Source organism: Stegostoma tigrinum, chromosome 5 (genome assembly GCF_030684315.1).
Source record: "Stegostoma tigrinum isolate sSteTig4 chromosome 5, sSteTig4.hap1, whole genome shotgun sequence".
NCBI lineage: Eukaryota > Metazoa > Chordata > Chondrichthyes > Orectolobiformes > Stegostomatidae > Stegostoma > Stegostoma tigrinum.
Genome location: NC_081358.1, coordinates 112,319,031 through 112,335,506, shown reverse-complemented (window position 1 = coordinate 112,335,506; position 16,476 = coordinate 112,319,031). Strand labels below are relative to the sequence as shown.

The 16,476-nt window shown below is 42.7% G+C and overlaps 1 long non-coding RNA gene across 1 annotated transcript in view; it reads right to left on the bottom strand.

The window, feature by feature from the left end:
* The window catches only part of LOC125451707 (uncharacterized), a 41,193-nt gene extending 24,723 nt beyond the window's left edge, over nucleotides 1–16,470 (bottom strand). The window contains exon 1 of the long non-coding RNA XR_009445808.1: nucleotides 16,192–16,470. This is a non-coding gene — a long non-coding RNA (uncharacterized LOC125451707). The remainder of the gene's footprint in view (nucleotides 1–16,191) is intronic.
* Between the last annotated feature and the right edge of the window lie 6 nt (nucleotides 16,471–16,476).

Genomic DNA, 16,476 nt, shown 5'->3' with positions numbered 1-16,476 from the left:
TGAAAGAACTGACCTAGTTAATGATTAACCCTTTCACAAAACAAAACTCTGATATCCCACTAGTTTGTATCTAAACTCTTATATCATAATATTAACGTGCACAAATCACACTTTTCATTACACAATTCCTGATTTCCAGAACAAAAACTGAAATCTGATTTGCAATCAGTATTATTGATCGCTCTTGAATAAATACTTATTCCTGATGGACAGATAATTGGTGGATTGGCCGAAAGCAGGCGAATGGGGAACAGGGATTCTCTTTCATGTTGGTTACCCATGACCAGTGAGATCCCACAGAGCTCAATGCTGGGTCCACAACTGTTTACAATACATATTGCTGAGAAAGGAAATGAATATAGTGCAGACCAATTGCAGATGACACAAAACAGGTGAAAAGGCAAGTTGCGAGAGGGATACAAACAGTTTCGAGAGAGAGGATTGATAGTTTAAGTAAGTGGGGAGAAAGCTTGCAAATGGAGTATAATTTGGGAAAATGTAATGTTCATTTTGAAAGGGAGAACAAAAGAATGAATATTATTTAAATGGAGAACAACTGCAGAAAGCTGCAAGACAAAGAGATTTTGGGGTAGCTGTGCACAAAACACAGAATGCTGGCACACACATTTCTGCAGGTAAGCAGAAAGGCTAATGGAATGTTGGCCCTTATTTCAAAGGTTGTTGGAACAGAAGAAGAGGGAAATATTACTAAAATTGTACAAGGTGCCTGTAATGCCACACCTGGATTATAATGAGCAGTTTTGCTCCTTTTTTTTAGGAAAGACACTATTTCATTGGAGACAGTTCAGAATAGATTCACTAGGATGATCCCTGGTAAGGAGAAATTGTCTTTTGAGCAAAAACTAAACAGGTTGGGACTCTACTCACTGTACTTTTGAAGAACAAGAGGTAATCTCATTGAAACATATAAAATTCTTAAGGGGCTTGGTAGAGTAAGTGCTGAAAGAATGTCTCCCCTCAGGGGAGAATTGAGGACGAGAGGGCATAGGCTCAGATTAAAGGGGTGCCAATTTAAGACAGGGATAGAGGAGAAATTTCTTTTCTCAGGAGGTAATGAGTCTTTGCAACTCTGCCACAGAGAGCTGTGGGTGCAGAGCTCTTGTGTATATTTAAGGCTGAGGTAGATAAATTCTTGATCAGGAGGAGAAATAAAAGAATACAGAGAAAACGCAGGAAAATAGACATAAGGAATTTTGAAGCTATGATCCTACTGAATGGCAGAGGAGGCTTGATGAGCTAACTGTTCTATTCCTGGTCCTATTTCTTCTGGTGTCATAGTCTTATTATCAATCCTGAATGAACAATTATTACTAATCACTCACGAACAAATTATTGTGACTAATCTCTCGGGAAACAAACTTCAGACTTTCAAATAGGATAACACTTTCATCAAGGTTTAAGTCCAGTGAATTTTGTTGTACCTTCTTCAATACAAAATATATCTTTGCTTAAATATAGAAACATCATTGCAGATGGGGGTCACATCAATGTTGTGTAGGTTTGTGACAAAACTTACTTATTAGAGTCAATCTGGCATTTTTTTCTTAATTGCTCACTGTACCTGCATGTTAACGTTCTGGCCAGAGATAATGGGAACTGCAGATGTGGGAGAATCCGAGATAACAAAGTGTGAAGCTGGATGAACACAGCAGGCCAAGCAGCAACTTAGGAGCACTCTTTCTACAACAAACACAGTCAGATGTCTTTGAACATCAACATTCACAGTTTTTACATCTTTTCAAAAACACTTCTGCTTTTCTACTCTTAAGTTCAAAATGAGTAATGTCACACTTCACTACATAATACTCCATTCATCATCTAGTTGCCCATTCACTTAACCTGTCTGTCTTTTTGTAACCTCTTTGTGGTACCCTTCCAGAACTCCCCCCTAAGACGTGCATCATCAGCAAACAGAGATACATTATTCTGTCTCTTCACCTAAGTCATTAATATTGATTGTAAATATCTGAGGCCCCAGCACTGATCCTTGCAGCACTCCATTAGCCAGGCTCTGTCAACTTGAAAATGGTCTGTTTACACCTACTGTTTATTTCCTTTCCATTAAATAATCTTCTATCCATGTTCATATATTACTCCCGAATACAGCTTAAAGGTTGGAAAGTAATTAAAAAGAATAAAATTTCTTTATCCAACAAACTACAAGATAATAGCAAAAGTTTCAAATAACCTATATAATCTATAATGGTTAAGACTCTAAAACATAAAATAAAAGAGAATAACGTGCAGGATTTGCAGGGACAGATTATTGCACATTTACCTGCATTTGAACACACTGTGTGTATGTGATTTTAGGTCAGAGATAATTTAGTCAAAGAACATGACCAAAAGAAAATTCCCACATCACAGTTTGACACAAATGAAAGTCTTCCAAGAATTAAGGATTAGTCTTCTTTTGTAACTGGGTCACTCCATTATCTTACGAAAGATAAAGAATTTTAGAATTAGAATTAGGTTTATTTTCATAGGTGTTGTGAAAAGTCTACAAAGTTGCCATTCTTAGGTACAAAGGGACCAGGCATGGGATTTTGGGAATAAATTAGAAAATTAAAGAAATAGAAAGTTCAGCATTACAGTCCTTCAAGCAGACCGCGCCAGGCCTCGCCTCCAGGCCGCAACAGGCCTCGCTCATAGACTGTTCCAGGCCTCACCTATAGACCGCACCAAGCCTCGGCTCCAAGCTGCCTGGCCTCGCCTCTAGGCCGCGCCAGGCCTCACCTCCAGGCTGTGGCAGGTGTCTCTTCCTGACCATGTCAGCCCCACCGCCAGAGCTGATTGCCTGCCCAGATGAGTGCTTCTATTATTGATTCTATGACTTCCCAGCATTATAAAATTCTCCAAAAGTTTTGAATGGTAGGATTATATGACATGGTGCGCAAACTTCATTTATTATTTTACCCCAGTAAAGAAAGATCTGCTGTTGTCAACCACTTGACTGACAAGCAATGGAACAAATACTTCACACATATTAGAAAGAAGAATGCTGTGAGCCTGTGCTACTCCGGAGGTACATCATGATCAGAGGAAACCCCACAGGTGCCAGTAGCAGAGGCCACACACACCTTTGGCTTTAAACCGTCAGCTGTTAGCATTGATATTGTCTCCAACTGCAGCTTAGGAGCATTCAAAAAGGAACCACTGCCACCTGGTGGATTTTAACTTTAATTGAACCAATCAGTGGGCAAGATTCACAATGACATTATCAAGTAACGAGTTTTTGGTTGGCTTACTGTTCCTTCTACACCTCTGTTCCTTTGAACTTCCTACAATCCTGCCATGAATTGAATATTCCCTTGTCGTGTTACTTGTTCCAAAGTGCATCACCTCACACTTATCAGGGTTAAATTCTAACTTCCACTGGTCTACTCATCTGAGCTAGAATTGTAACAGAGATCTGAAACGTCAACTTTTCTGCTCCTAAGATGCCGCTTGGCCTGCTGTGTTCACCCAGCTCTACACTTTGTTATCTCGTATGCTCATCTGAGCAATCTGTTTGTATCCTCCTGTAACCATCTTCCTCACTGTCAACCACCCAGCCAAACCCTGTGTCATCCACTACCTTCCCCCACTCACATTTTACTTTTATACAATTTATATATATCACAAACAAGGAGCCCAGCATTGATCACTGTGATATGCCATGGACCCTGGGCTCCAGTCACACTAATAAACTTTTACCATTACCCTCCATCTCTGACCACCAACCCAATTTTGGATCTAACTTGCCGAGTTACTCTGGGACACGGGTGCTTTCTTTATTGTATGATCTTACATAGGACATAGAACATAGAAAAGTGCAGCACAGTACAGGCCCTTCAGCCCACGATGTTGTACCGTGGAATAATCCTAATCCAAAAATAAAATAACCTAATCTACATTCCCCTCAATTCACTGCTGTCCATGTGCATGTCCAGCAGTCGCTTAAATGTCACTAATGACTCCACTTCCACGACTACCACTGGCAAACTATTCCATGCGCTCACAACTCTCTGGGTGAAGAACATCCCTCTGACGTCTCCTCTATACTTTCCTCCTAACACCTTAAAACTATGACCCCTTGTGGCAATCAGTCCTGCCCTGGGGAAAAGTCTCTGGCCATCGACTCTACCCATGCCTCTCATTACCTTGTACATCTCGATCAGGTCACCTCTCTTCCTCCTTCTCTCCCGAAAGAAAAGTCCAAACTCAGTCAACCTCTCCTTCTTCTTTATCAATCTCCCAAGTGAGACCTTTACTGAAATCCATCCACCCCCAATGCTCAGTAGCAGCAGGATGTACTGTGAACAAAATGAACTGCAGACATCCACTGAAGATCCATAAACAGCACCTTCCCAAACCCATGACCACTTCCATCTAGAAGGACAAGTGCGGCATAAACATGGGAGCATCACCAGCTGCACGTTCTCCTCCAAGCCACTCACCATTCCGACTTGGAAATGTGCTGCTCTTCCTTCACTGTCACGGGGTCAAAATCCTGGAATTCCCTCCCTAAAGACATTGTGGTTGACAGTACATGATTTAGTAGTGGTTCTTGAAGGCAGCTCATCACTATTTTCTCAAGAACTTGGGACAAGTAATAAATGCTGGCCCAGCCAGAAGATGTCACCCATGACTGAAGAAAGAAAAAGAATAAAGGAACTGTGCACAGTTCTGCACACCTGGTCGCCTCGAAAAATTCAATCAAATTTCTCAGCCATGACCTCTCTCCGACAAACGCATGCTTCACCACCCCTGATCAAACCTTGCCTCTCCAAGTGAAGATTAATTCTCCCCTTCAGAATTTTCTTCAATAATTTCCTCACCACTGATATGAGGCTCACAAATCTGTCATTCCCTGATTTATCTCCACCACCCTTCCTCAACAATGGAATCACATGAGCTGTCCTCCAGTGCTCTGGCACCTCCCTGTGGCCCTAGAGGAATTAAATTTTTTGGTCAGAGCCACTTCAATTTCCTCCCTTGTTTCCCATAGCAGCCTGGGATGCAACTCATCCAGACTGAGGATCTGTCCACTTTAATCTTACCAAAATTCCAATTCCTCGCTCAAGAACCTCAGAGTCCCCCTTCCCAAATTCTGTACCTACACCCTCCTCCAAAGTGTAGGATCCTCTAAACTCTACTGATGGCCTTTGGTTCCATGAAAATCAAATCAAATCAAATCAATTCACATTGCCTCCTAGGTCCCTACTCTTTCCCTAGTTATCGTCTTCCCAGCATGGTGGCTCAGTTGTTAGCACTGTTAGCCTCACAGCACCAGAGACAGGGTTCGAATCAAGCCTTGGGTGACTGTCTGTGTAGAGATTGTATGTGCTCCACAAGTTTGCATGGGTTTCCTACAGGTGCTCTAGTTCCTCCTGCAGTCCAAAAATCTGCAGGTTAAGTGGATTGGCCATGTTAAATTGCTGTGTAGTTTTCAAGGATGTGCAGGTTAGGTGGGTTAGCCATGGGAAATGTGGGATTATAGGGATAGGGTGAGTGTGGGTGAGATGCTTTTCGAACGGTTGGTGCAGGCTCAATGGGCCAAAAGGCCTCTATCTGCACTCTATCAAAAAATGGTTTGAGATTCTCCCTAAACCTACCTACCACTCTCCTAATTGACATCTTATGTTGCCTCCAACTCTTTCTATATTCCACTAAGGTCTCTGTTGATTTTTCTCCTTTGGTACCTATTCAAAGCCCTTCTCTCTAGACATCCAGGGTTCTCTAGGCGTGCTGTTTCTAAATGTCACCTTAAAGGAAACATATTGGTTCTGTACTCTTGCCAGTTCTTCATTGAATGCTCCCACCTGTAGGTGTAGATTGATCCACAAATAGCTGTTCTTTATCTACTTTGATTAGATCCTGCCTTATTTTATGAAAGTTTTTTTCCCCCCAATCCAAACCCTTTCTTGCAGACTATCTATCTATTCCTTTTCTGCAGCAAGTTTAAAACTTACAGTGTGGTGGCCACTATCACCAAAATACTCCTCCACTGGAAACTCAAACACCTTCTCCAGCCTCATTTCCCAGAACTGGAAAAGGTGATGGCCGAGTGGTTTTACCGCTGGACTGTTAATCCAGACATCTCGGTAACATTCTGGGGATTTTAGTCAATAAACTCTTCCCCAGCCAGTGATGCCCTCATCCCATGAATGAATTAAAAAAAAATGATTCAGCACTGTCCCATGTTGGACCTTCTGCATGTTGACATGTAAGGCTCTCCCATCACTTGGAGATCCCGACATAATCAGTCCGGTGCTTGAGCATAGTCAGTTGACCACTCGGGGCCTGGTGTTTTGTATCATTACAGTTCAGGGATTGGGCCCTATCAGTTCCACAAGTCCAGTGCAACAAATGAGGGGATTGCAGTCAATTAGTTGGGATGCTGCATGCAATTCATCAATAACAGTGAATGAAAATGGCAAAGAAGAAATAATTCTCAGTAGAATCACACTGTAAACCACATTGGTGTCTATCGAGGAGGCGAGTGAGACTGATAGTTTTCATGAAAGCACACAGCAAGATTTAGCGTGGGGCTTCTGCTGTTGTAGACTTTAATGAACAGAGATCAGGGAAACATCAACAGAGCAAAAAGAAAATCACACTGATCAGAGTACCTACAATGGAAATACAAAAAAACGAGGAAGTAAACATAATCAAAGTAATTGTGAGCCTGTAATTTAAATTTGTGAACAGTTATGGGAAGAGTGTAAACAAGAAGAAGTGTCTCAGAGGTGGTGCATCCAAAAGTAAAGTGCTTAATGAACTCTAGCTTAGCGCATGAAAAGCAGTAACCACACAACGGAGGAAAAAGTAATGAGCAAGCTTAATTAAAGTTGATATAAGCTGTGTTTTGCATTTTTCAGAAAAGGACAAATATACTGCGAATCCATATAACATTTGGAGATAAAGTGTGCGTACAGCAATGTTGTACTCCAGCATCACGTTGAATGTAGCGTCAAGAGAAAACACAGAGCCCTGAGGCTATCATGATGAAGACCGAAGGTATAAATGAAGCAAAGAACCAGGTTTGAAAAGTAGATGGGGTTATAAGAATTTCAGGATGGGAGTTGGCCTTTAAGCCTGTAATTCTGCCCCGTTAGTCGATGAAATAACAGCTGATCTATCATCTAATTTCATATATCCACCTTGATTCCACATCCCTTTAACATGTTTGCTTAAAAAAAAACCAAACTACTTCAAAATTAACAATTAATATTGTGTTAATTCACAAAGGAGTTAGAGAGTTTAAAACGTTTGCATGAAGAGATGTTTCCTAATTTCACATTTTGCCTTAATTTTTTGAACTTCTAGTCCTAGACTTCCCAATCAACAGAAATAGTTTCTCCCTCATAAGCAGTTCCCTATAATATCTTGACTATTTCCATGAAATCATCCCTTAACCTTCCAAACTCAGGGGAATTGGTCCCTAGTTTGTATAACTTCGCCTGTTTTCTGCTCCCTTCAAGCCCTTTCTAAAGTGATGGAAGATTATTGAGGGCTTAAATCTTAGGACCGTCAACAGGAGAGCATCAAGAGAATTACAGATGTAAATAAGTGATTGGACAAATTGAGTGATGGTAGAGTTAACATAGAAGAAAACTGGACTTAGATCGAAACAACTACTTCAAGACTGATCAAAAATGGTAACAGATAATCTTTGGAACCAAAAATGTCAGGAAGAGTATAATTAGGTCCCCAGCCCAGTGGCATGTCATAGGTGAAAGGTGGATGTGCATTCTTCAGTGATTAGAGGCAGTTAATTAGTACCAGTGCAAGGGAAGACAGAGCCCTATTGAATTCCTGAGTTAAAAATATCTTGAAGGCCTGATGAGGAAACAATGACAGAAATTTTATGGGTGCTGAGAACATAAATTTACATTTATTGCCTTAACTTGAACAAGACTACTACGGGAAACTTTGAAATTACAGCTACATGCACAATAAATGAAGATTTGTTAAAACATTATTGCCCAGAGCTGGAAAAGTCATGGGACAAAAAGAAACCAAGAACAAGGGAACTTGAAGACAAAATTCTTTCCCGTATTTTTGGTAAAAGCTGCTGTTAACCATGGATTAAAATCAAAATGTCTTTAAGGAAAAGTGATAATCAATGAAACAGCAGGTGTGCTAAAGCTGTTGATGAGACCGTTTAACTTTCTCACTTATACAGACATCTTTGTTTTTAAATGATTTAACATTTTATACATTATATTTTAATATTTAAATGTGAAAGGATTCAATGAGAAATATTATACACTGTTTTATGCCTCAATGATGTGGATTGTGAAAATATCCCAAAGTTTAAAAGGTAAATCTTTCAACACATTAGGCTCTTGAAGAAATGTGTAAGTTCAGATCTATCAGAGGTATTGTAATATACAGTATGCGGCTGACATCAACCATTGATTCACAGTGGATTAAACAACTATGATCATCTCATTAAATTCTTCGGTTATCAATACTGACAACCATCAATGTCGTTATTTAGACCCGCTCTGTCCTAATAATTTTTGATTGATATTTATGAACAGTTTAAGTAAAAATTGGGAGACCTACTTGAGGACTTCACAGGGAATGTTAGAGCCAAAGGAAGCTCAGTGAGTGGGAACCCATCATGTTTACGTGACTATTCAGGAACAGAACAGTAATGTCGGGGTCAAATGCAGAAGTTGCTGGAAAAGCTCATCAGCTCTGGTGGCATCTGTGAAGACAAATCAGAGTTAATAGTTCAGGTCTGGTGAGGGGCAAAATTGAAAAGATGGGACTTTCAAGGTATACAAGAGGAGGCAATGGCAAAGCAATATGTAATCCAGAAACCCAGGCAGAGGGTGGAATTTGCATTTGATAAAACTAAATGTCTAATAATGACCATGAATTGATTGTCACAAAAACTCATCTGGTTCACTAATGTCCTTTAGGGAAGAAAAACTGCCATCCTTACCTGTCATTTGACTTCAGATGTTGGCTCGTATCTGCCCTCAAATTCAGTTTTATCAATTACTAAAAAGTCTTAAAGAAGAAATAAATTCTCTTATGGGCCTAGGCACTAGAAACAACATCAGCAAACTCAGCCATCAAGTCTTCATTTCTACTATCTAGGGGTTTGTGGCAAAAATTTGAAGATCTGTCTTACAGACTAGTCAAGCAACAGCCTGATCTCGTCATACTCAAGGCGTCATTTGTTACACACAATGTCTTAAATATCATCACCCAGCAGCAGGACAGGCCCAGCAGCGGTGGTGGCACAGTGTTACACAGTGAGGATGGAATGTTATACAGTGAGATGGGTCTTATTCAATCCAGTCCAACACCAGCACCTCCTCATCATGGAACATGACTTGGTCATTATAACTGTGCTGTACATGATTCTCAAATGCAGGCAGAAGGTGAGAAATAGATTCAATCAAGTAAGTTAGTAACTGAGAATTGGTCCTTTAGAATGTGAGTCTATAAAATTAATAATGGACAACAAAGAGATGTCAAATGTGTAAGTATTTTTCATTTTGTTTATTTTGGAAGGAAAGAAGCAGATTATTTAAATGATAAGAGATTCCAGAGTTCTGAAATGCAGAGGGATCTGGGTACACTCAGACATGATGCACAAATTATTAGAATGCAGGTACAGTAAGTAGGTGGAAGAGCAACGTTACCATTCATTGCAAGGAGAATTGAATACAATAGTGAGGTTATGCTTCAATAATACAGGGTACTGGTGAGGCCATTTCTGTGTTATTGTACATGGTATTAGTCATTATTTAAGGAAGAATGTAAACATGTTGGAAGACGTTCAGAGAATCTGCAGTGGACTCGTGTATGCAATGGGTAGGTTGTCTTTTGAGGAAACTTTGGACAGTCTAGGCTTACATCCACTGGAATTTCGAAGACTAGGGACAATTTGATTGAAATATATAAGATCCTGATAGGTCTTGACAGGGTAGGCATGGAGATAATGTTTCCTGTCATGGGAAAATCTAGAAATAGGTGATAACTGTTTAAAATTCATGGGATTGCCCAACTAAAACTGAAATTAGCTGAAATCTTTTCTCTCAGAAGGTGTGTAAGTCTTTGGAACGCTCTTTCTGAAAAGGTGGTAGAGGTAGAGCCCTTGAATATTTTTAACGCAGATTCTTCCATCTTTGTCAAGTTAAAGTTCCTATTAAGCAATGACATGAAAGGATGGAGGCGTACATAAAGTCTAGGAGGATGGGAGCTGACAAATCCGTGGAAATATATAAGGAAAATAGGGAAGAACTTAAACAAGGAATTAGAAGGGTAAAAAGGGATCATGAAAAGTTGTTAGTGAACAGATTTAGGAGAATCCCAAGGCTTTTTATACATATATAAAAAGGAAGAGGGTAGCTAGGGAAAGGGTTGGCCCACTCAAGAACAAAGGAGGGAATGTATGTGTGGAGCCAGAGAAGGTAGGTGAGGTCCTAAATGAATACCTTGTGTTGGTATTTGCCAAAGTGAAGGAATTGTTGGAGGATGATCTCAGGGAAGGGAATGCCAAATTTCTAATCCAAGTCCCACCCACAGTGGTCGAGAACGCCCTCAACTGTGTCTCCCGCATTTCCCACAACTCATCCCTCACACCCCATCCCTGCAATAACAAAAGAGAATCCCCTCATCCTCACGTACCACTCCACCACCCTCCGGATCCAACGCATCATCCTCTGACACTTCCGCCATCTGCAATCCGACCCCACTACCAAAGACATTTTTCCATCCCCACCCTTGTCTGCTTTCCGGAGGGACCACTCTCTCCGGGACTCCCTTGTCCGCTCCACACTCCTCTCCAACCCCACCACGCCCAGCATTTTCCACAGGAAATGCCACACTTGTCCCCACACCTCCTTCCTCACCCCCATCCCAGGCCCCAAGAAGACTTTCCACATCAAGCAGATGTTCACCTGCACATCTGCCAATGTGGTATACTGCATCTGCTGTACCCGTTGTGGCCTCCTCTACATCAGGGAAACCAAGCGGAGGCTTCTGGACCACTTTACAGAAAACCTACGCTCGGTTCGCAATAAACAACTGCACCTCCCAGTTGTGAACCATTTTAACTCTCCCTCCCATTCCTTAAACAACATGTCCATCCTGGGCCACCTGCAGTGCCACAATGATGCCACCTGAAGGTTGCAGGAACAGCAACTCATAGTCCACTTGGGAACCCTGCAGCCCAATGGTATCAATGTGGATTTCACCAGCCTCAAAATCTCCCCCTCCCCCCCACTGCATCCCAAAACCAGCCCAGCTCGTCCCTGCCTCCCTAACCTGTCCTTCCTCCCACCTATCCCCTCCTTCTACCTCAAACCACACCTCAATTTCCTACCTACTAACCTCATCACATCCCCCTTGACCTGTCCAACCTCCCTGGACTGACCTGTCCCCTCCCTACCTCCCCACCTACACTCACCTCTACAGGTTCCATCCCCACCCCTTTAGCTTGTCTGTCTCCTCTCCATCTATCTTCTCCTCTCTCCATCTTCTATCCGCCTCCCCCTCTCTCCCTATTTATTTCAAAACCCTGTCTCCCTCCCCCTTTCCTGATGAAGGGTCTAGGCCCGAAACGTCAGTTTTTGTGCTCCTAAGATGCTTGGCCTGCTATGTTCATCCAGCACACTTTGCTACTAAAAAGGAAGAAGTTTTGTGCGCTTTAAAATGTATTAAGGCCCCTGAGTCCTGATGGGATCTTTTCCAGTTAACTTAGGGAGGCAAGAGAACAAATTGCTGGAGCATTGACAGACATCTTTGTATCCTCTTTGGCCACAGGTGAGGTCCTAGAGGACTGGACAATAGCCAATGTTATCCTCTTGTTTAAGCAGGGCAACAGGGATAATCCTGGAAATTATAATCCTGTTACCTCACATCGGTGGTAGGAAAATTATTGAAAAAAATTCTCAGGGACAAGATCTATACTCATTTAGACGCAAATGGGCTTATTAGCGATAAATAGCATGGTTTTGTTTGGGAGAGGTCATGTCTCATTAACTTGGATCAAGTTTTTTGAGGAGGTGATGAAGCTGATGGATGAGACAGAAGCGGTTGATATTGTCTACATGGACTTCTGTAAAGACTTTGACAAGGTCCCTCATGACAGACTGGTACAAAAGGTGAAGTCACGTGGTGTCAGGGATGAAATGGTAAGATGGATACTGAATTGGCTTAGTCATAGGAGACAGAGATTAACGGTGGAAGGAAGCTTTGCAGAATGGAGGGTTGTGACTCTTGGTGGTTCACAGAGATCAGTGATGGGCCGTCTGCTGTTTGTGATGTACACAAATGATTTGAAGGAAAATGTAGCTGGTCTAATTGGTTAGATCGAAGACTGTTATAAAGCAGAGGTGAACCACCCGCTCTGTGAACTAAAACAGAAACATCCAAGGAGGAGCACTTCACCCTATAATCTGTAAAAGGAGTGTGTAAAGTGGTGTAACCTGCCTTTTAGCGACTTCTAGTGGTTAAGTAAAATAAATCTCTGACACTCACTTTACAATCAACAAGTAACAATTTATTTATCTAACTCTAACAGTGAAAAAATTAACTAATGTATTAACAAACCCTTCTAATTACTGACTATTTCTGAATAAAACAAGATTCTAATAGTATGCTGTTCCAATAAATATAAGTCCCACTTATATTGAAAAAAAGTTAGTCTCTCAAAATTACAGCCAAGTTACGGAATGCCTTCTCCATTGATTCTTCTGTCAGGAATATTCACTAGCTTTGCTGTGGGGACCTTTATTATTTAGATGGTGGTTTGTCTTATACCTAGACGAGTCTGTGAGAGCCAGAAATTCTTTCTTGAGAGCTGAGGACGGTTAACTCTGGCAGATGGCAGTTAGCTCTGCTGTCTTTGTCCAACTGCTCCCTTCTTTGATACCCTTAATGACATATCAATTTCTTCAAATAGCATTAGTTTTCAAACCCATTAGACTTTTTTTTGGTATCTAAGTGCCTGATTCAAATTGATTGAGTAAATTCAAAAACTTGTCTTGGTAAAAACTGCTGTTTGTCCTGTTAACTGTACAGCCTTTTGATACAAATGTTTCAGGTGCTCTCTGTGTACTTGCAAACTTTCAAGCTGCTGCTCACGACCGCTATTTAAATATCTAAGCATAGAAAAAGTACATTGCCTTTTAAAGGGACTACACAATGCTTTCCTCCTTAGCGTTTTACAAATACCAAATTCTAACTTCCTGCCTCCCAATCCACAAGTACTTAACTTTGCAGCATAGATAATGCAAAGATTGGTAGAGTTGCAGATAATGAGGATTGTCAAAGGATACAGCAGGATATAGGTCAGTTGCAGGCACAGGCAGAAAAATGGCAGATGGAGTTTAATGCAGACAAATGTGAGGTGATGCATTTTCGAAATTCAAGTCCAAGTGGAAATTATACAGTGAATGGCAGAACCTTTGGGAGTATTGATATGCAGAGGGATCTGGGTGTACAGATCTACAGATCATGGAAGGTGGTAGTGCAGGCAGATAAGGTAGTAAAAAAGTCCTATGGCCTGTTTGCCATCATTAGAAGGGGCATTGAGTATAAGGATAGGCTAGTAATGCTACAGCTTTACAGAACTTTAGTTAGGCGACACTTGGAATATTGCAAGATAACAAAGTGTGGAGCTGGCTGAACACAGCAGGCCAAGCAGCATCTCAGGAGCACAAAAGCTGATGTTTTGGGCCTAGACCCTTCATCAGAAAAGGGGGATGGGGAGAGGGAACTGGAATAAATAGGGAGAGGGGGAGGCGGACCAATGATGGATAGTGGAGAAGATAGGTGAAGAGGAGAGTATACGTAGGGAGATAGGGAGGGGATAGCAGTGGGATGAGGTTAGTAGATAGGAAATGGAGGTGTGGCTTGAAATGGGAGGAGGGGATAGGTGAGAGGAAGAACAGGTTAGGGAGGCGGGGACGAGCTGGGCTGGTTTTGGGATGCAGTGGGGGGAGGGGAGATTTTGAAGCTTGTGAAATCCACATTGATACATTGGGCTGCAGGGTTCCCAAGCGGACTATGAGTAGCTGTTCCTGCAACCTTCGGGTGGCATCGTTGTAGTCCCCAAATCTCTGCTTGGCTTCCCCAATGTTGAGGAAGCCACATGGGTACAGTGGATACAGTATACCACATTGGTGGATGTGCAGGTGAACATCTGCTTAATATGGAAAGTCATCTTGGGGCCTGGGATGGTGGTGAGGGAGGAGGTATGGGGGCAAGTGTAGCACTTTCTGCGGTTGCAGGGGAAAATGCTGGGCGTGGTGGGGTTGGAGGGGAGTGTGGAGCGGACAAGGGAGTCACGGAGAGAGTGGTGTCTCCGGAAGGTAGACAAGGGTGGGGATGGAAAAATAGCTTGGGTGGTGGGCTTAGATTGTTGATGGCAGAAGTGTCGGAGGATGATGCGTTGTATCCGGAGGTTGGTGGGGTGGTATGTGAGGACGAGGGGTATTCTCTTTTGGCGGTTATTGCAGGGGCGGGGTGTGAGGGATGAGTTGCGGGAAACGTGGGAGACTCAGTCGAGGCCATTCTCGATCACTGTGGTGGGGGGAAGTTGCGGCGAACAACTTCTTTTTCAATTCCTCCCACTTTCTACAGACAAAGGGGGTGGCCATGGGTCCCCGCATGGGCCCAAGCTACGCCTGCCTCTTTGTAGGTTACGTGGAACAGTCCCTCTTCCGCACCTATACTAGCCCTAATTCTCACATCTTCCTCCGCCACATTGATGACTGTATCAGCGCCATCTTGTGCTCCCAAGAGGAGCTCGAACAGTTCATCCACTTCACCAACACCTTCCACCCCAACCTCAAGTTCACCTGGACCATCTCTAATACCTCTCTCTCCTTCCTGGAGCTCTCTGTCTCTATCTCAGGCAACCATCTAGAAACAAATGTCCATTTCAAGCCCACTGACTCCCACAGCTACCTGGAATACACCTCCACCCATCCACCTTCCGGCAAAAATTCCATCCCCTATTCCCAATTCCTTCGCCTCTGCCGCATCTGCTCCCAGGATGAGGCATTCCACTCCCTTACATCCCAGATACTTGGAATATTGCATACAGTTCTGGTCACCACACTACCAGAGGATGTATATACTTTGGATAGGGTAAGAAAAGATTTCCTGCGATGTTGCCTGGTATGGGGGAATTTTAGCTATGAAGAAAGTTTAGATACACTGGGTTTGTTTTCACTGGAACAACAGAAGATTGAGGGGCAACCTGACAGAAGTTTATAAGATTGTGAGCGGCAAATCCTGCCTCGTTAACCTGACACAACCTGTCCATCTTCTCTCCCACCTATTTGCTCCTCCCACCTCACTGACCAATCCCCACCACTCTCTACCTGCACTCACCTATCACCATCCCACCTAACTTCCCCAACCCCAGCCCTCCTCTATTTATTTCTGAGCTCCCTTTGCCTTCCCTATTTCTGAAGAAGGGTCCTGACCCGAAATGTCAACTTTCCTGCTCTTCTTATACTGCCTGGCCTGCTGTGTTCCTCCAGCATCTGCGGTTCTTACTGTCTCTCAATAGGAAAGCGGGTGGAAAGTCTTTACATGGAAGGGCAATATGTGTCAGCGCAGGTTCGGCGGTCTGAAGGATGTGTTCCTGTGCTATATTATTGTTCTTGGCATGATCTTGCTGTATTGTAAAGCAGGCTCAAGGGGCTGAGTGGCCTCCTAACTCATACAGTGATTGTATATGTTTCTCCCGCTTGCATCTTAATAAATATGAGATACAAATTGTTTAAATTGCTAAGATTCACTGTTATAATTAGATACAACACAAACATATTGATAACCGTGAACTGCAACAAACAGATGTCTCCCCATTGTGGGCCTGGACCAGTCTGTAAGGAAACCTACATACACCGAAGGAAGGCGTGCATGTCAAAACACAAACAGAAAAAAAAATCTAAACGAACATATAACAACAGATTTTAAATATTTTACGTTAAATTAAACTATAATTCCCCAATCTGTCCTGGAGGAAACAAGTTTACGTGAAAATGTTAAATCAGTATTTTAACAACTTTCTTTCTCCCCCCCCCCCTTTCATATCGAACAATCCAGGCTGGTAGAGACCAGGCCTGCCTCAACAGGAGGGGACATCTGAGTATATTTTAAAATATTTCAGTCCGCAGAGGGAATTTTCCGAAAGCCAGTTACCTACAGATTTATCCGTTCCAGAACTGACTGTATACCGATAAACGAGAGTTGATTTAGATTGTGAAGAGCCTCTCTCCGACTCCCTCACTCCCCGTGACTCCCCTTCGCCAAGCTCCCGGCAGTGGTGTATGCTGACTAAGATGGCGGCGGTGAAGCGGCGTGAGGGCCTGAGGTTCCCGGCTCGGCCCAGCTTCCCTGCCCAGGCCCCGGCCTCAGCCCCCGCTGCACTGCCCCTTTCCCGGGTCAAACTCATTATGAAGAGCTGCCCCGACGTCTCCAGCATCA